Raw genomic sequence first — 19734 nt, 5'->3', positions numbered from 1 at the left:
CATTCCACATTTCTATTCTTCTGTGTTTCTTTTTTTTGCGTGCTAAAGCGCTAGAGTACAGAGAAAATAGTTTTGCTTGTCGCGCTATAATGCGCTACATACCACTGCTATACCGCGAAACATGTTTTCAAATTACAATTAAGAAAAAGAAATCCACGCCTAGACCATGCAACACGGAGGTGTCAACAATTACGGCAAAGCAATGAGCTCTCCTGCAGAGCCTCGTTGCCGGCGGTGGATGCCGGCCGTGTGGTGTAGGCACTGCTGCAGGACGCATAGATAATAGCGGTGATGCGCCACACCTTTATCCAAGCGTTGTTCACGAATTGAAATGTGTGAATCTCGGCGCCCTGTATTGCTTGAGATTGTCGAAGTGGCAGGAACTACTACGCGCACAATTTATTATCATCATCACCGTTCATTGTTCCCTTAAAGCCCCTGCTTGGGGTACTTACTTACAAACGTTGAGAAAAGGAATGTGAGGAGTGAACAAAAAAACAAACAAAAAGAAGGTCAGGAGATTAGTGGACGCTGGGTGGGCGCTTGCTGGCAGAACGCCTACGGGATTGTCAGCCTTGAAAATTGAATCTTGGCGACTCGCGTGGCCCCATATATCGGAAGACACTCAAGAGCCGTCCTACACACTTTGAGCGTTATGCCTATACGTAGGCGCTTACAGCGATGGAAATAACTACTTGCGAATGTCTTGCAACGTGACGTCGCTGCGTCGTAGCGCTAGTGCTGTGGAGGCAGGAGCGTGTTGCACAAAGATGGCCGGGCCGTCAGCGATGACCAGGATGAGTGATAACGCGTCCACGGGGTGTTCTTGCCGTTTTGAGAACGCGTTCGCATTTCGCTGCTGTCGTGCTGTCGCTTTAATTAATGTTGACCGCTGTTGGCGTGATGGATGGTCGGGCCAAACTTCCAATCGGTTCCTTCTCGGCCGAGTCAGCTATCAGCCTTTCCTGATCTGGCGTCAGCCTCGCTTGTGCTTTTTCGCGGGGGCGAGCTGGAGCCCGTCTCAGGTTCTGTAAACGGCTTTTCTTCTTCCTTGCTGCTCCGAGTGCGCGCCACTTTTATTAGACCGATAACCAGCCATCCTAACAAGAAGTCATCAATCACGCCCCAATGTCTCCTAATTGCCAAAAAGTTCTGACTTCTCTCCCGCTCACGCCTAATTGTGCCTTATCTGTGTGAAAGAATTTGTTATTTTATTTTAAAATGTGTTACTCTCACAGATGTTCACTTTTGTGGCGCTGAAAAATGAAGCAGATTCTTTTTTTTTCTGAATTGAAATTCACCATGTGGAAACAGCAAGTTTCTTTGAAGTGTAGAAGTTTGGACAAATGGCTTCCTAGCGATACTATTAATTCTGAATGTATTTGTTCTCTTTGTTCTAGACCGCAGTATCGACTGAGCTTTTTTCAAAAGGCTCGTGTCTAACAGACTGAACGGTGAAGCTCCCATTAAAAGAAACAACAATAAAAACAACAACAAAAAAAAAAACATGTGGCTAGTGTTCGTTGTGACGTCACATCTTCGAGTTCTGCTCTCTTACGACGTATGGGGCCCACACAAGCTGTGGCTGCCTATATAAACCATCGTCGTTTAATCAGTTCGCTTCGAAACATATGGGCGTGCTTTCTTTGAATACATAATAGAGTATCCTTGGGAACCGTCAGCGGGTTAATGTTATTCTAAAAAAAGACAACAGATTTAGGCTATTCCTTCGGCTCTGAACTGTAATTAGGTAATGGTGCGATTGTATAAAAATTCAAGAATTTAAAGTAGGAAATTCAAAAAAAAAATCTTTCGTGCAATATTTATTCATCGTTAAGTATTAACTATGTTGGATGCCAACATTCTTTATCATTTCTCTGTTGCTGTTCATTCTGTCTTCTTAATCTTACAATTTCCGCACCTGCGAAACCATACGCTGCCTGATATGCTTCGGTCTAACGCTTTATCCAGCCAAGGGTAGCCCTGAGGCAACTCGAATGTATTGTCCTTGGCGGGAAGAAACTGCACGAAATTATCTCGTTTACTGAGGAAGCGATCGCTTCTTCAGCATCTCGACTGTCTCAGTGTTGAAGTCTCGTCTTTGCAATGACAGATACGCGTGTTTTACGCGTGTTTTTCCCATTATATTTCTTGTTTTCTTAAAATTTTCGCTTTTCAGGTGACCCTTGTGGTTTTGCGTACGAAAGGCGGTATATACTGTTGATATATGTCGCGTGTGCAAGGGCACCAGATTGTGTCGACGTATTTCAAGAAGTGCGTTTTTCCATCCTTGCGCGCGTTTCCTCGATGCCGTCCCACGTGACGGGGCAAGCCTTGTGTGTGCGTTCATTCGTGCGTCTCTGACTAGCATCGAGGTTGTCCGCACACACAAACAGACTTGTGTGAGCTGCACGGAAGCGCGCCGCTGAGCTTCGCTGGGAGTCCGCACACTTGACAGCTATATAGTTGATACCTCATCGAGACAAACATTGTTCAAACATGTTGTCGAACATATCCGCTCCAAGGTTCCCCTTGCTGCAGTGTTTTTCCGGAAGCTGAGTACAAGGAGGCCGTCACGATCCGGGACTTTCATTACGATCCACGGACTTGGGCGCCAACCTTCTCGCTGCTGCGTTCTTTCCACGAACTATTACAATGAAACGCGTGATTTTCTCCACCTCCGATGTAAAACTTGACTAACGTCTCCGGGTCACGGAAAAAACAAGTTATTACAAGTTGCAAGTTATTAAATTACTCAAACCAGTGGCTGCACGTTCAAGGGGGCCTTTTCATATATTATGCGTCATCACCCCCCCCCCCCCCTCCAGAAAAAGAGAAGACTGGAAAATAAAGGTTAAAGGAAACGGGGCAAACGATCGATAGAGCACCGATATACAGCAAGCGGTTTTATTCTTCCGGCAGCCTCAATTTGTATATACCAGAATGTAATCGCAACTCCTATTTGGATACGCATGTGTAAAGGGAAATTATGACCTGTTTCATTGTTTAAGCACCAGCGGGCCTGGAGGTGCCTGCAAGTGTCCAGGCATTAGGTGTGTTCAGGTGAAAGTGTCAACGTAGTAGAACACAAGACTGTGAAAGAAGGCACCAGCGTATGTTCTAGCTCAGTATTGTCTCCTGTACAATGCCTCACGCAAACATTTTAACGAAATAAATTGTCTTGGATAATATCACTGCCTCCGGTTGTGTCCACCCGAGAAAAGCTGCACCACACGTGCCAGAAATGAAATCCATTATATGAATATGACCTATTTCAGACTAGCTCGAATAATGTTGATGTTGCGTCCTTTTCGACATGTTTCAATGCTTCAGCAGCTTGGCTCGCTTGCAAAAAACGATTGAAATTCGCGAGTTTGTGTACGTGGCATGCCGAATGTAACTGAAACTTTGAGAGCTTTACATTGGAAGACCCGGGTGATGTAACAGCCTATGAGTCAGCGTCGAGGATGAATGCACGAACGGTCTCGACCAGAACCATGGACGATCTCGGAAGTCACGACGAACAGCATGACCGGTGTCGCGCGGCCCTACAGTGCGCTCTCTGCTATTACAATGGGTCAGCGCCGGCGGCGTCCAGTGAATACCACCTTCATTGCAAGTTCGTCTTCCAAGCTTTCGGCTGGTCTGCGTTTCAAGCCAGTGTGCCATGCATGACCTTCGTGGCAATGCTGGGATGTCGTCCGGCGGCTTCGTGCAGCGCAACACCAAAGCAACCACGGCGGATATCGACAGCATTGCGCGTGCGTTGCACCAGTTGAGCAGCGGCTGTCCCACATTCGCGGGCGCGCGCGAATGGCGCAAACCGGGCTGTGTGGGCCAGCTCCCAGTCGCGGCAACCTCGGCGGTCCTGTTGGCGGATTGCATCACGCTGTGCGTAAGCGCTTCACAGCAGGCAGCTAACGAATATACCCCGAGAGACATCAAACGTGCCGGAATTCAGACCGTGGCTTTGAAATGAACGAGAAGAGGATCCTAGAGGCCCGATTTTTGTTGTACTGTTCGGAAGAGATGGAAGAGACAGCCGAGTGAGGAAAGCCGAATTGTTCAAGTGCGGCGAATGCGGCAAATCGTATACTGTATGCCTCTTCCGAGGGACGCTCAGATCAACGAGAACGGAGTGCGTTCGCAGTGACAGGCAGGCGTCAATGCAGATACAAATTAAGCGGCCGTGCTCATCATTCGGTAATAGAGCTCGCTTTCTTTTTTTACGTGGCGACCACTGTAGCTGGGAGCGAGAGCACATGCGAGCCATACAGCTCGGCCAGGGGAGCACCCATTCCCAAAAGCGCTCTGAAAGGACGCAGCAAAAGCTCGCGGGCGAAGCATCCCTTCGCAACGGGCAGCGCCGGCGGAGCTGCGGCAAACAAAAAGACTGCCCGAAGAAAATCAAAACTCCGGGAAACGTTGTCATGGTAACGGGCGTGGACCGCGGCCGGAGCGTTGTGCATGCGCGGACGCACAAAGGGGTTGCAAGCCGCGGTCTCTTCTCCTCGGCACACAAGGCAAAAAACGCCGAACGAGGGAAAACGAGAAAGACGTGCCCCAGCTGCAGGCGCCACGAGCAAAAACCAGGGGAGAGCGCCATCTCTGGAGCGTGAATAATTGAGGCGCGCGACTCTGACGCAAGCGGCGCGGGAGAAAGGGCGCGCCACCTGGCTGCGGCCGCCGTCTTCGCGGGGGACTCCTCCGGCGCCACCGGGTCTGCGCCGTAGGACGGACTTTGGTGCGAGGCAGCAACATGAAATACGGCTCGTTTTTGTGGCCACCTAATTACGAGCGTGATCATTTTCGCATATCTGTCGGTCGGCGCACGCACGCACACTTTTGGTATATAGTCGTGTTTCGATCATTCGGATGCTTCCGTTTCCCGGGAAAATCGTTGACGGTATATGTATCTACCGAGCCGCCTACGTCTTTCTGCTCTCATGGTCGTTTCGTTAACTTGGTATGTACCAAAACTGGCATAGTATGACAAGAGTGTGTGACGAACATAAATGATCGGTCACGACATAAATGGTCATTTGGTCCGATGGTTATTTGTCAAGACACCATTACCTAAAAGCGGTTCAGTGGGTTGTAGAGGAAAGGACGAAAAGAACTAAGACCGATCCCGGAAGTATATTTTCGTTGTCGATAGTTAGCGCTTGTCTTCGTTTCTTCTTGTGTTATTGTTTTGTTGCGCTATACAAATACCTTTCAGTGATGACTGACCAACAAGCCCATATCGCCGCCCTCGTCGAACTTGCGCCCTCTCGCGAGTGACGTCATGGCCGTGACGTCACTCGCTCCACTCGCTGGGCTGCCGCGCACGCTCCTTCACTTCATGTCTGCTTCGGGTATGGGTGTTTCGAGTCGTACTTCTTGTAGGATATGTCGGCCTCATTCTGCTGTCATGACTCAACCACAGTTCCTTCTTCTAAAGCGTGTGAATCGAGAAAATTTGCGGCTTGGATATCGCAAGCTATGTAGTTTTGAAGCGGTCTACTGGTTTGGCAATGCATACACGCGCCGTGTCTGTCCATAAATTTTGGGTAAAAAGAATGTCTGCAAATTCAACACGCAATGTTATGATGCTGCGGTAAACACTTAATGTTCCCCTAATACTTAGCTATGAGAGACAATGCATTTTACATTGAATAAAAATATTGGTATATGGTGTCAACATTATAAATCCTTCTTGAGACACTGCCCAGGGAAGCTTTCATCATGATTCTTACTAGTCTGGTGAGCTGTTCCAGTCAAATATGGTCACTTTATCGATGCGTAAAAGGAATAGTTCGCTGCCGCACTTTCACTGTTCTCTGAAACAGGCACCCAGAAAACGCGTTGCTCATGGCTGTTAAAAGCACGGCGCGTCATGCATGTGTGTGTGTGCTTCGCGAATACCAGAACAGCAATGACTTGAAAGAAAAGTTTCGTGATCGCACAGCCAATCAATTGGCGCTATATATATTGTATTGTAGAGGTCTCCATAGAGACCCTCAGTAGCCTCAATCGACAATATGGCACACCTCTCACGCAACGAAAGCAACCGACTGTCGATAACGCTAAGCGCGCATTCTTCGCGCAATTCATGAGTTCACTACAACTTCGAATTGATAACATTATGCAGTTTTTTACCACCCTATTGCAATGCCTAAACTATACTTGAGGTACTGCAGCAAATGAAAACTCAAGCACCTTCTGCCTCACTATGTCTCAATTCTGCGTTGTTTACTTATACAAAATGAGAACTGTTCCTTTCATCATCGTCATCAGCCTGGTTATGCCTGCTGCGGGGCAAAGGCCTCTCCCATACTTCTCCAACTACCCCGGTCATGTACTAATTGTGGCCATGTTGTCCCTGCAAACTTCTTAATCTCATCCGCCCACTTAACTTTCTGCCGTCCCCTGCTACGCTTCCCTTCCCTTGGAATCCAGCCCGTAACCCTTAATAACCATCGGTTATCTTCCCTCCTCATTACATGTCCTGCCCATGCCCATTTGATTTTCTTGATTTCAACTAAGATGCCATTACCTTCCGTTCCCTCACCCTGACCCAATCTGCTCTTTTCTTATCTCTTAACTTTACACCTATCATTCTTCTTTCCATAGCTCGTTGAGTCATCCTCACTTTAAGTAGAACCCTTTTCGTAAGCCTCCCGGTTTCTGTCCCGTACTTGAATACTGGTGGGACGCAGCTGTTATACACTTTTCTATAGAGGGATAATGACTACCTGCTGTTCATGATCTGAGAATGCCTACCAAACGGACCCCAGCCCATTCTTGTTCTTCTGATTATTTCAGTCTCGTGATGCGGATCCGCGGTCACTACCTGCCCTAAGTAGATGTATTCCCTTACCACTTCCAGTGCCTCGCTGCCTATCGTAAATTGCTGTTCTCTTCCGAGGCTGTTAAACATTACTTTAGTTTTCTGCAGATTAATTTTTAGACCCACCCTTCTGCTTTGCCTCTCCAGGTCAGTTAGCATGCATTGCAATTGGTCCCCTGAGTTACTAAGCAAGACAATATCATCAGCGAATCGCAAGTTGCTAAGGTATTTTCCATTAACCCTTATCTCCAATTCTTCGCAATCTAGGTCTCTGAATACCTGTTGTAAATACGCTGTGAAAGCATTGGAAAAATCGTATCTCCCTGCCTGACGCCTTTCTTTGTTGGCACTTTGTTGCTTTCTTTATGGAGGACTACGGTGGCTGCGGAGCCGCTATAGATATCTCTCAGCATTTTTACATACGGCTCGTCTACACCCTGATTCCGTAATGCATCCATGACTGCTGAGGTTTCGATTGAATCAAACTCTTTCTCGTAATCAAGGAAAGCTATATATAAGGGTTGTTTATTTTTCGCACATTTCTCTATCACCTGATAGTGTGAATATGGTCTATTGTTGAGTAGGCTTTTTCGGAATCCTGCCTGGTCCTTTGGTTGACAGAAGTCTAATGTGTTCCTGATTGTATTCGCTTTTACCTTAGTAAATATTTTGTAGGCAACGGACAGTAAGCTGATAGGTCTATAATTTTTCAAGTCCTTGGCGTCCCCTTTCTTATGGATCAAAATTATGTTGTCCTTCTTCCAAGATTACGGTACGCTCGAGCTTATGAGGCATTGCATGTACAGGGTGGCCAGTCTTTCTAGAACAATCTGCCCACCATCCTTCAACAAATCAGCTGTAACCTGATCCACCCCAGTTGCCTTCCCCCTTTGCATAGCTCCCAAGGCTTTCTTCTTCCGGCTTGTGGGATTTCAAATTCCTCTAAACTATTCTCTCTTTCATTATCGTCGTGGGTGCCACTGGAACTGTACAAATATCTATAGAACTGCTCAGCTACTTGAACTATCTCATCCATATTAGTAATGGCATTGCCAGCTTTGTCTGTTAACGCATACATATGATTCTTGCCTATTCCTAGTTTCTTCTTCACTGCTTTTAGGCTTCCTCCGTTCCTGAGAGCATGTTCAATTCCATCCATATTATACTTCCTTGTGTGAGCTGTCTTACGCTTGTTGATTAACTTGGAACGTTTTGCCAGTTCTATTCTAGCTGCAGGGTTAGAGGCTTTCATACATTGGCGTTTCTTGATCAGATCTTTCGTCTCCTGCGATGGCTTACTGGCATCCTATCTAACGGAGTTACCACCGACTTGTATTGAATACTCCTTAATGATGCCCATAGGATTGTCGTTCATATCTTCAACACTAAGGTCCTCTTCCTGAGTTAAAACCGAATGCCTGTTCTGTAGCTTGATCTGGAATTCCTCTATTTTCCCTCTTACCGCTAACTCATTGATCGGCTTCTTATGTACCAGTTTCTTCCGTTCCCTCCTCAAGTCTAGGCTAATTCGAGTTCTTACCATCCTCTGGTCACTGCAGCGTATTTTGCCGAGCACGTCCACACTTTGTATGATGCCAGGGTTTGCGCAGAGTATTAAGTCTATTTCATTTCTAGTCTCGTCATTCGAGCACCGTCCAGTTTCGGCTATCCCGCTTGCGGGAGAAGGTATTGATTATCCGCATATTATTCTGTTCTGCAAATTCTACTAACTCTCGCCTGTGATTCCCTAGAGCCTATGCCATATTCCCCCACTTACTTGTCTCCAGCCTGCTTCTTGCCTTCCCTGGCATTGAAGTCGCCCATCAGTATAGTGTATTTTGTTTTGACTTTACCCATCGCAGATTCCACGTCTTCATAGAAGCTTTCGACTTCTTGGTCATCACCCGCCGCGGTTGCTCAGTGGCTATGGTGTTAGGCTGCTGAGCACGAGGTCGCGGGATCGAATCCCGGCCACGGCGGCCGCATTTCGATGGGGGCGAAATGCGGAAACACCCGTGTACTCAGATTTAGGTGCACGTTAAAGAACCCCAGGTGGTCGAAATTTCCGGAGTCCTCCACTACGGCGTGCCTCATAATCAGAAAGTGGTTGTGGCACGTAAAACCCCATAATATAATCTTGGTAATCATTTTATTTATTTATTTATAGAATAAATAAATATGAATAAATCATGACTGGATGTAGGGTATAGACCTGTATGACCTTCAATTTGTACCTCTTATTAAGTTTCACAAGAAGACCTGTCACCCTCTCGTTAATGCTATAGGATTCCTGTATGTTACCAGCTATATTCTTATTAATCAGGAATCCGACTCCTAGTTCTCGTCTCTCCGCTAAACCCCGGTAGCACAGGACGTGCCCGATTTTAGCACTGTATGTGCTTCTATTGTCCTGCTAACTTCACTGAGCCCTATTATATCCTATTTACTGCCCTGTAATTCCTCCAATAGCACTGCTAGACTCGTCTCACTAGGTAACGTTCTAGCGTTAAACGTTGCCAGGGATAGATTCCAATGGCGGCCTGTATACGTCTGTACATAGAAGTGCAGTGCAGTAGAGTACAGTTTCGTCAGTACATAAAAGAGAACCTCGTATACCTGTAAAGAAAACACCAGAAGCCTCGCATGAATTGACTTGATTTTTTACCTCCACCAGCGAATAATGATATCTTCAGTATGTCCCATACTACAGATGAATGAGGTTTCGGATCCTTTCTGGTTGCAGCCATATCGTCCAAAAGGCATATTTCCATCAAAAATTTCGTTCGAGCAGCCTGTGTCAGTTCGCCAAGGAGATTATTCACGTCTGTTCCTCAAGCAAAAAGCACCAGTAAATCGCTCAAGTGAGTTTAACGTGTAGCACGGAAAAGGGAATAAAAGAATATTGGTATATTCATATTCGTATGCTGCAAACAGCTGTAAGCCTCAAGGAGCATTACTTCATGTTACCGCCACTTAAATTTAACCGGTGAAGAACGACTTAATTTTGAGAAGCAGTGAAAGAAGCAAGCTTTGCTGGTAGAATCTAAACTGCAGCGTTAGTTAAGTCCTTGTGTAACTGCAGAGCGTTTCTGGGAAGAAATGCAAGAATTTGATATTATACCACGAACTACTACTCATGAGCAAACACACTTTAGCGGCTTAAAATCAATGTAAATGTTGTAGAAGTCTTCATAGCTATCGTTGGTGAGATGCTTTTTGCATCACGGCAGATATGGTATCCTAACTGGATTTTATGTGCTAGGTTTTGGCGTGAATGCATTTATTATTCACGTGAGCTATCACTGCAACACGTAGGTGTTGCAGCGGTAGCTTAGAGAAATATTAGAGAAAAGTGGTAGCTTAGAGAAACGCCTTAGAGAAATATGCTGTCGTCTAGAAAATAAGAGCTTTGAATAAATTTTCGTGAATGAAGACGGCTTAAAGTATATATTGGAGACGACCGTCATAAGTACAAAATCACAGGGAACGAGAGCGAACAAACGGAAACACTGCAGAAAGCACCCGGACACCGCCCAAATTGCAGTAGGCGACAGGAGCGAGTACGTGTCCTGACGTCACACGAGCGGCGCTCGCAGCGTCCCTGTAGGTCGTTCTCGAGGCTAACAGCACATCGTCTACTACTGCCTCGGACGCTCGCGCAGTCTGCAGCCAGTTTCTCCACCGCTGGACAAATGTTGTTCCCCCTGCACTGTATGCTGGTAATACTAAGCAAACTATTTTTTTTTGGCAGGCGAAAACCTCCTCCATCAAGCAAAGTAATCGCGCAATGTACCTAGATGACAATTTGAACGCTTGTCAAAGTAAAAAGGACAACTTATTCCGCAGGAGAATGGTACCCACGCCGTTAGGATAGCGATATATTTCGTAACTACTCATTGCTGGTGAACCACAGCTTAGAATTACAGTGAAAATACTGCAGAATACTGCACATTCGTGAAACAATTTTTCAGAAATGCACAACTGATCTCGGAGGCTGATTATAGGTTCAAACACGCGTGCACACACAGAGCTGGGTGTTCTTTGCTCCAGCAGAAAGTCTAGCCATGCCTGCCTAAAGGGACACTAAAGGATAATACGAAGTCGATGTGGACTGTTCAAATACCATTCCAGAAAACTCGGAACGCTTGTTTAGTGCCAAGAAGGTACTTTTTTTTCGAGAAAATTGTATCTGTAGGGTCCGCATACCTTTTTCGAAATCAAATCTCCCGCCACCCAACCGGGGAGGTGGTGATGCTGCATACGCCATTACCGCCCTTTGCTGCTGTCAATGAGTAAGACGGCGCCCGACAGAGGGCGGCACCGAGCCAAGACTTGAGCGGTGGATTCGTCGCTGCAGCTGGTTTTTGGTCAAGTGGCGTTGACCGTTCGGCCATACCGCGACATCACATGGAAGTTGAAATCTCTGCTACTCGCAGTTTGTGCGAGTTTCGCGAGGCAGGAAAACTAGCACAGCAGTATAGGCGATCAGGAAAGTACTGAAACGCGAAAGCGTGGGCGGCGCAGAGTCGAGTGAAAACGAAACTTCTCGACCACCCGCGTCGTTGTCAACGGTAATTTCAATTAGTACTTTTTTCTGAGCGGGAAATGGAACTGGACAAGTTGCATTTTATTTCATCTTACACTACAATACGAGGATGCTTTTTGCAACGACTAGTTGAGTGCCAGTGACAGAATTTAACTGAGGAGTGCTTTCGTCATCGGGCAAGTGCTTGAATGTCCCGCGGGAGTCTCTAATCAAGTCCTGCATTTACCTCGATTTTTCGCTTATTAAAGGTCTGTTCGCTATATTATTAACGCCTTAGAAATTATCGAGAACTAATCGATCGGTCTAGCTTGACTTTGTATTTGCCTTTTGTGTCCCTTTAAACGACTTTAGTAAGTCTCACGGTATCGTTTCCTACGTAGGAGACGCCATGTTATGCCAAATAAGCGCGCGAGTGCGAAACAAACCATCAGAAATCTCCGCCGTTTTCCCATTACTCGGGTCCACCGGACTTGAGTAATGGGAAAGTGGTGCCCTTCTGTCCCTGCGTTTCCCGTTTCATCCGAACCACGTAGCATCGAGGCACCTTGGACGAAGCCACTTGGAAGCAGCGGATTCATGAGATTCGTGCAAACTCAGTCGGGTGTCGGCGCGCGGCATGTAGACTGGTAAGTGGCGGATTATGTAACGAATGGCGCAAATAAGCCGACAACCTCAGCTGCGTCAATTGCGACCGGCCCAAGATAAGTGCTAACACGACATCTACTCTTCCGCACACGCCTACCTTGACAGTCTCACGAAGGAGAACCAACTGCAGCCAGGAAGTATGAAAGCTTACCCTGTATACTCGTGTATAAGCCACCCCCGTGAATAGTCCGCACCCGCCACTTTCGTACGCAAAAATTTGGAAAAGAAAACACGCCAGAAATGGTATAGTCCCACAAAGTCCTACAAGATAAGGCCTTCCCACTTATGGCGTATACGTTATCAACGTCGTTGCGCGTCGACCTAACAGACCGAGTGAAGGCTCGGCTGGCCGTCCTGTTGGCTCGACAAGCGTGCTGCAACCTGTCGATGTTCGCGTACACCGGTCATTTAAGAGGGAATTTCGGTGGTGCTACAGACCGAGGGGATGGCCGCGGGCAGCCACGAAACAACGCCGACAGGGCGACTTCAGCGAGTGTGCGGTTGGATTCTGGACGCGTGGCGCTCCGTGTCGGTGGATCCCCCCACCACCGCAAAGAGCCGCGGGCACACCAAACGCCACGGACCAACGTTGGGAGCGCGACGATGAGGCTCCGGCAGTGCCGATGAGCTCATCCTATGGAGACCCAAGGCGAAATAGCGAAATATAAGGTTGATATCTGTGAACAGCTTTTAATTCTCTGACAGAGTAGTCGCAGTGGCGCTATAGTGTGCTAATGAGTATATTTAGGCCTGATTCGTGCGTAACCCGCGACTGAGGAAGTTTGATGAAAGTGCGGCTCATACACGAGTATATACGGTACTACACACTAAGACGGTCAATGACATATGCAACGGAAAAAAATTGTGTCGAGATTTCAGTTGTAAGACAGCTTTGACGGTGCTACTGCTACTGGCTTTGTGCTGATTTTCCGCTATTCCTTCCAAAACTGTGTTCACTAGAAGCACCATTTTACTTTTCTAGACTTAAAGTGCGCATGCAATTAACGTATTCCTAACCGCTGCCTGCGCATGCAAATAACATCGAGCGTTTAATAACATTCATTGTGTACCTTTTTGTTGGAATATTTTTCCAGACACAAATGGAGAATCTTACATCACCTAGGTGAGCTAGGTGGTATGGGCAAGGTGGTTCATGTTAACAGGTCTAAATCTACCGCGCAGTTTACATTTCGTGCACAGTTGTGTTCATAAATTAGCCAGTTAATACGTTGGAATTTCCTGTGTGTCACCTTGAGGAAATTCTTAAGAGCATCGGGCGTCAGCAATTTGTCCATTGATTCTCAGTGAAAACTATCGCAATGCCACGCCTGTCACTGTGCTAATGCGCCTTTACAGAGAAGACAACTTCAGCAATGTTATGGCAATATTGCAGCAGGTCATGTAAGGCTGCGCTCGCCCATCCATATTCACGAGCAAAAACGGGCATTTCTCGTCGCATCGAAACAGTCCGTCATATTTATCCAATGCTTACTAATTGAGGTCGCAATAATTGAGCTACGACAGAACTGCGGGACCGAGACCAATAAGTTCTCAAGCAACAATTGCTCAGTATTAATCCTGGGCCATAGTCGAGCTACTTGTGCAGCGTTTAGCCGGAAGTGGCCGCTTGACCGGAGTACAAAACTTAATTTCGCTTGGTGCCGCCGTTTTCGACACGCACGTCTGCGCGTTGTCCTACAACATTCACTTCTGTTGTGCGGTAGCTTCGACGCACGCTGCGCAATGGAGGCGCTTTGGGACCATGCGGCGCGTCAGCGCTTTTCATCGCGCAATAGGGAAAGGATTTGTCGAAATTGATGCTAGTCTTAGGAGTTCAACTGCGTGGGCATGCCACTGATGGCCTTATTTGCAGAATTACAAAAGTTCACTATAAGCACCATTTTACTTTTCTAGAGTAAAAGTCTGCGTGCAATTAACGCAACGTAGCTGTAACGTATATAAACAAAACGCCGCGTTAGCTAGCAGACCTTAGATGATGGTACAGTCAGTAATTGCTTGGCTCACGTGGTGCCATGTGGCTAATTGTCAAAGAGTGCCTTCGAGATGGCAAAGCGTGCAGTCAGTCACTCACCGCAACAGCGGTTATCCGTTCAACGGGGGAGCCCCTCAGCGGGTCGACGTTTGCACGGCGACCTGGCGAGTGGCCGGACACGTGCAGCCGCGATTCGGCACGGACTGGCGCCAACAGCGCGGCCCAATAGGGCAGCTCGAAGACGTGCCCGCCCCTTTTGCGGCGAAAACCGGTCTTTTGCTCGAAGCTGTGGGAAACGCATCCCGGAGAGTCACAAAGCTTGCTGAGAAAGCGCTTCTTGCAGAATGTCCCCAAAGGCGAGCGCTTGCCCCTCCCTGGCCACTGCGACGCTCGAAAAAAAAAGTCGGCACAAGAGGGAGTTTGACCCAAAACGCGTGCAAAACCTCGCTCCCCGCGCGAGGTTCCCCAAAGAAAAGGGGCGCGTGTGAACCCTTCGTCGTGGCGTGCTACGCTTTCCCACGTCGTGGCCGAGTTGGGAAACTCCTTGGGCGGTTTCTGCTTTTCACAAACAAGTGTGCGATTTTGGGGCTTAACAATGACATCGGTCGGCCTCCTCATTTCTGGGAACAGCTCGGTTTTGATATCTCTGATTTTTAGTTTCTATGTGTCCCTTTCATGTCTCCATATATTTCTACTCTGCACGTTTTTCTTTTCAGTCAGGCCAGATTGATCACCAGCTCATCAAGTAGCAAAAATATCGCGCTGACAACAGTACTATGCAGCATCCATAAAAAGAAAATTACGGTGTCCATGAAGAACGAACGTATCGGTTTGTCTTACAGTGTATCAGGCGGTCGTCAGCCAGACGGTTGGTTGTAAACTCAGTGAGTCGGTCGGTTGTCTTGTCGGCCACTACGTTGATCGGTCGAGGTTGTTCGGCCGGAGAAATGCCGTACACAGCAGCAGCCGATTAAAAGCTGCACAGTTGAGCAGGAATAGCAGCTTGGGCTTGATGGTTTTCCACCCTGGTGTTACCAGCGCAAAACGTAGACGGGACACGAGTCTACGTTTTGCGCTGGTAACACCAAGACAGTTGAGTAGCATGACGCGGTGGCTGTCCTATAATTGGCAACAGTGGCCGATGTATTGCGCGTCAGGAACAGCCTAGTGAAGCCACAGAATCTCATATCTTATCAGCAAAAACTGTACATATCTAAGGAAAAGAGGCAGAAAATATGTGACTTTTAATGGAGAGACATACATCTTAGTTTTGATTCAAGACTCTTGGACAGCCAAACCCATCAGTTCGTGAACTTGACATGAACGACAAAAGAATAAAAAAGAAGGAAGTTTTTTATTTGCGTCTGCTTTTCCGTTTGGCTAAACCTCGTTTGTATTACTCACTATAAGCATAGGAAAGACTTAACGTAAATATCGACAGGTGTACTGAATATGTGTCAAACACACTAAGGATACGAACTGAGGATCCGTATTAAATTTTGTGAAAAATTCACCTACAAGTTTAGGTAGCCTATAGCATACCACCTCTTTAGTCTTGTTGGAGTGGAAAATGCGAACATGACATCGTTGTTGTGATTGTGTTTTTTACGTGCTTTGCCAGCTGGTGAAAGTAATTATCTGTATTCGTCACTCTTGACTAATAGTGGCGGCAAAGCACGAATTTGTATCGCATACCATATCAACAATGCGAAGTACGACACAGCTGCAGCTTTGAAAGAACGAAAATGCAGAATACGAAGCAGACAGGATGAGACTGTGTGTGTGCTTCGTGTTTTGTCGGTCTTTGCAGCTCGACGAGTAAGTCATATAGCCCAACTCTCTATCTTAACGATAATGCGAAATTTCTGAAACAGTCACTGCGGACGACAGCTAGATGTTTACTAAATAATAATTAGTTTTCAGAGCAATAGTGCTTTTTTGAGGAATCTGCAGTTGTAATTGCCAAGGGAACTGGATGTTTTAGCCACACTTTTAGCGAAGATAATTACTGAATATATTGGTCTGGTCGATATATTGTTCTTCGATATCCCGCAACCGCTTTTACATAAGCCTGCGATGGAAATACAAGATGACACGGAAATGAATGTACATAGAAAATAGAAGTGCGCATGCGTGAGGCTTCAATGCGCGCGTCAGGCCCTCCCGCCCTCGCAGCGATTCGAGCGCAACTTCTCAGATTCTTCTTTCCTCGCCATTATTTTTTTGTCCGCTACTCCTAAGCTCCGCCCACGACCCCGGCAGCGAATGAACGATTTGCTCCGGAGGTATCAAAAACAACGAGTACGCGTGAGAAAGTGAAAACAAGAAACAAAAAAAATCACAGGAAAGAAGACGGGAGCTGTCGGGTAGTGCAGGGCGACGCATCGATTTTTTACCGCCCCCCCCCCCCCCATTTCCGCTCGCCATCTTGGTTGATGGTGGTGCAGAATGAAGGAAAGGGCAAAGCTTGGAGCGAATGGAAATATCGCCCTGGCCAAAATGAGGAGCGCAGCGCAAAGCACGCGCGAGGAGAGAAACACCGGGCGAGGACGCAAACAAGAAAAGCTTCCCCCCGGCAAGAGAGTGCGCACCGCGCTGCATGCGAGAGCCGCCATCTTTCCGTCCCTCTATCCTCCTCCTCCGAGAGGAACGAGAAAAAAAGAAAGAAAGAGAGCAAGGGTACGAGTCGAGCGCGCAGCGGGGTGAAAGCGAAAAGGACGTCAGGCGATGCAACGTGCCCGGCGGATGCTGCTGCTGCGGCTGGTTGGCGAAGAGAAGCTGCGGCGACAAGAAGCAACAGCCGCGCACCGCCGGGAGAAAGTTCCGCCGGGAGCCTCTCGGATCTCTCTTTCCTTTCTGCCCGCGCGGGATGAAGGAACGTGTGCCGGGCAGGGATTTTGTTCGCGCTCATATTGACTCTATAGCTTTCCCCCGCGCATTGCAGGCATGGCCCTTTTTGTTCGTAGCCGGCAACTTATTTTTTCTCGTCGTGCTGCACGGATCACAACGCAGACGCTTTGAGTCCCTGTTGTGGACCACTGAGCTATCAATTACGACCACTTGTACCGTGCGCGGCTGCGTTGCAGGCGAATCTGAATAGCGAATGCCAAGCTTGCTCCGTCATCACGATGGGCACCGCCATTCCAGCGGCCAGGCTGACAGTCTTCTTAATCGGAACCATGCGTGTCATGGAGTCCTTCGGCATGAAATGCATGTTCAGGGGCGTTTCTGTCCACTTGGCAGTTCAATGTGGCAAAAAAGAACAGGAACCATTTCTACCCTGCCATATACGACTGTGAGCGTAGGTGCGGCATTATTCGATCCGGCGAAGCACCAATCAACGGGCGCCAAAAGGTCGTACGAATAGGAACCGGTGAGGAAGACGGTTATTGCAGGCAACTCGGGCACGCGGCCGAAAGAAGTCGAAAGCAGGCTTAGAGATTATTGTCTTTGTCGCCGGTGTGACCATGACGCCCCACCAGCTTTTTGTAGGAACCCCTGTGTATTCTCTGCCCCGCGCGTGCATTGAGAAGCTCGCTAACGCGACAGGGGTGCGAATGCCCCGAAATATGTCTTGTCTCCGTGCAATGCCGTATCCGCGAATTGCTGACAGCGTATGTGTGCCGACGGCGCCGTATGGCCGGCTGCCGTCGTTTCTTCTTCGTTGGTGGACGGACAATAGAGGCCCGCCACGGACTCAAGGGCATGCGTGCGTAGCTCAATACAAGTACTCGACCTCTAACAGCAGGGGGGGGGAGGGATCACCCGTTCCCTCACCCCTAATTAAAAGGGGCGCGGCCAAGCCCTTAGAAGGAGCCGGTATATAATTGGGTGAGCTAGATTGGATAATCACCAATAGAGAGCTTTAGTTTAGGGCACGCAAGCGGCTGGCGTGCACAAGAACTAGAGGCGACGGTACTGCGCATGCGCAGACCGCTGCGTCTACTTGCGTCCTTGGGGCGGCCGAAAACATCGCTGCCCCTCAGTGGCGTAGCTAGGTCGTCTGGCACCCGGGGCCCATAGGGCTTCTGTCGCCCCCTCCCCCGGGTGTAGCCGGCGGAAAAAGGGGTGCCTCCAGACGTATATGACACCCCCCCCCCCCATCTGGCCCCTTGCACCCTGGACCCCCCCCCGGCCCCCTCTGTTGCTATACCACTGCTGCCCCTAAGCGGTCACGTTACCTGCGTGACTCGAGGTGTACGAGAACTTACGAGTAGCTAGCGGGCAGATAATCTGATCAATCTTTCGCCAAGTGTCGACTCAAGTCGTTTTTATATATATTAGAGAGGTTAAGCGTGTCCGGTATTTGGGTAAACGCTGGCGGATAGGGCGCTGGGGCGGGGGAGTAAACGGCAGCGATCTACATGGTGCATCCACCTGGTGGCGTAAAGCTGAAACGGACAAAAACAGCTAATATAGGTGTAACCAAGTCTATTCTACTTCGCTGCTGGTGTAAATTTTCGGCACTGGCGCAATCGTGTTGCTGCCAAAAGTTTACATCCGCAGCAAAGTAAAATACACTTTGTTACTGCAATATTAGCTGTTTTTGACTGTTTGAGCTTTGCGCCACCAGGTGGCTGCACCATGCAGACCGCTTCCGTTCACGGCTCCGCCCCAAAGCCCCAACCTACTCCGCCTGCGTTTACCCGAATACCGGACACGCTAAACCTCTCTATTAGCTGATTTTAATACGATTAGTTTTATTTGCTTAACTTCATATGCTTGATTTCTTGTTTTAAAAGATGATATCGCAGCAAAGATCAGACGCTGATGGCGCTGCGAGCGCATGCGATCTCACTGCGACTTGCGTTTGGGGCCGCTAACCTATAGCGTGTTGCTGCTTGCGTACGCAAACGTACCTAAGCGCTAGGGGCCTCAACGCCTTGCGTCCCCTAAACTAAAATTCTCTAACATCTATTTCACTAGTTCCCCCGACCCAGGGAAATATGGAAAGGATAAGTTATTTAAACGCAGGTTTCATACCGAGCTAAGCAGTCTCGAAGCTGAGCATACAATCTGCTGAAAAGCGTCAAGGAGCTGATGCCGTCCAGCATCGCCTGGGCCACGTCTTAACTGCGAATTAATAGTTGACGTGAGAGGCGACGAATCAACGTCTGCAACGAAGCTCACGGTAGTTCCCCCCAAGTTAGCTCAACCTGCTCGATGGAAGACGTCAGACCTAGACTCCCGGGAAACCTGGCCCAGGAATCGCATCCACCGCAAGGAGATCGACTTGCCGGAGTTCTTCGGGCAAGCTCTGCCGTCAACTCCACGCTTTAAGGACTGGCTGCTGCTGCCCGGCCATGCATATGCCATCATCTGTTTTCTTTTGAACTCTGTTTAGTTGACCACCGTTAAGTGTGTTTTGTGTAGTGTTAATTTCTATATCCAGTGTTAACTGTTCGTTGCATTTCTTTCGTCTTCATCATTAATTTACATTAAGTACGTATGTTAGTGTTCTTGGGCTTTGCGTTACATCTAATTTGTGTAATGTTGTCAATATGTAATTTTTTTCCTGTCTTTCTCCCGAGTCTGACCCCTACACTGTGTTCGCTTGAGTACGGAACGACCAACCGGCTTGTATGCCCCGTCGACGACTTCGCGCCGACGGCGAACGTGTGACAAGCCGTGACAGTGTGACATTCTCGAGTTCGCTCAAATGGGACACTCGCATTGATAACACGTGTGCAAAGGCATTCAGGCAACTCAATGTCTTCC

General features: G+C 48.1%; 1 protein-coding gene across 9 annotated transcripts in view; it reads left to right on the top strand.

Moving 5' to 3' along the window:
* nab (NGFI-A-binding protein homolog) overlaps positions 1–19734 on the top strand; it is a 1159032-nt gene that overhangs the window by 455280 nt on the left and 684018 nt on the right. The gene's annotated exons all lie outside the window — the stretch shown is intronic.

The sequence above is a fragment of the Dermacentor albipictus genome, chromosome 4, assembly GCF_038994185.2.
Source record: "Dermacentor albipictus isolate Rhodes 1998 colony chromosome 4, USDA_Dalb.pri_finalv2, whole genome shotgun sequence".
NCBI lineage: Eukaryota > Metazoa > Arthropoda > Arachnida > Ixodida > Ixodidae > Dermacentor > Dermacentor albipictus.
This window is presented reverse-complemented; position numbering and strand designations above follow the sequence as displayed.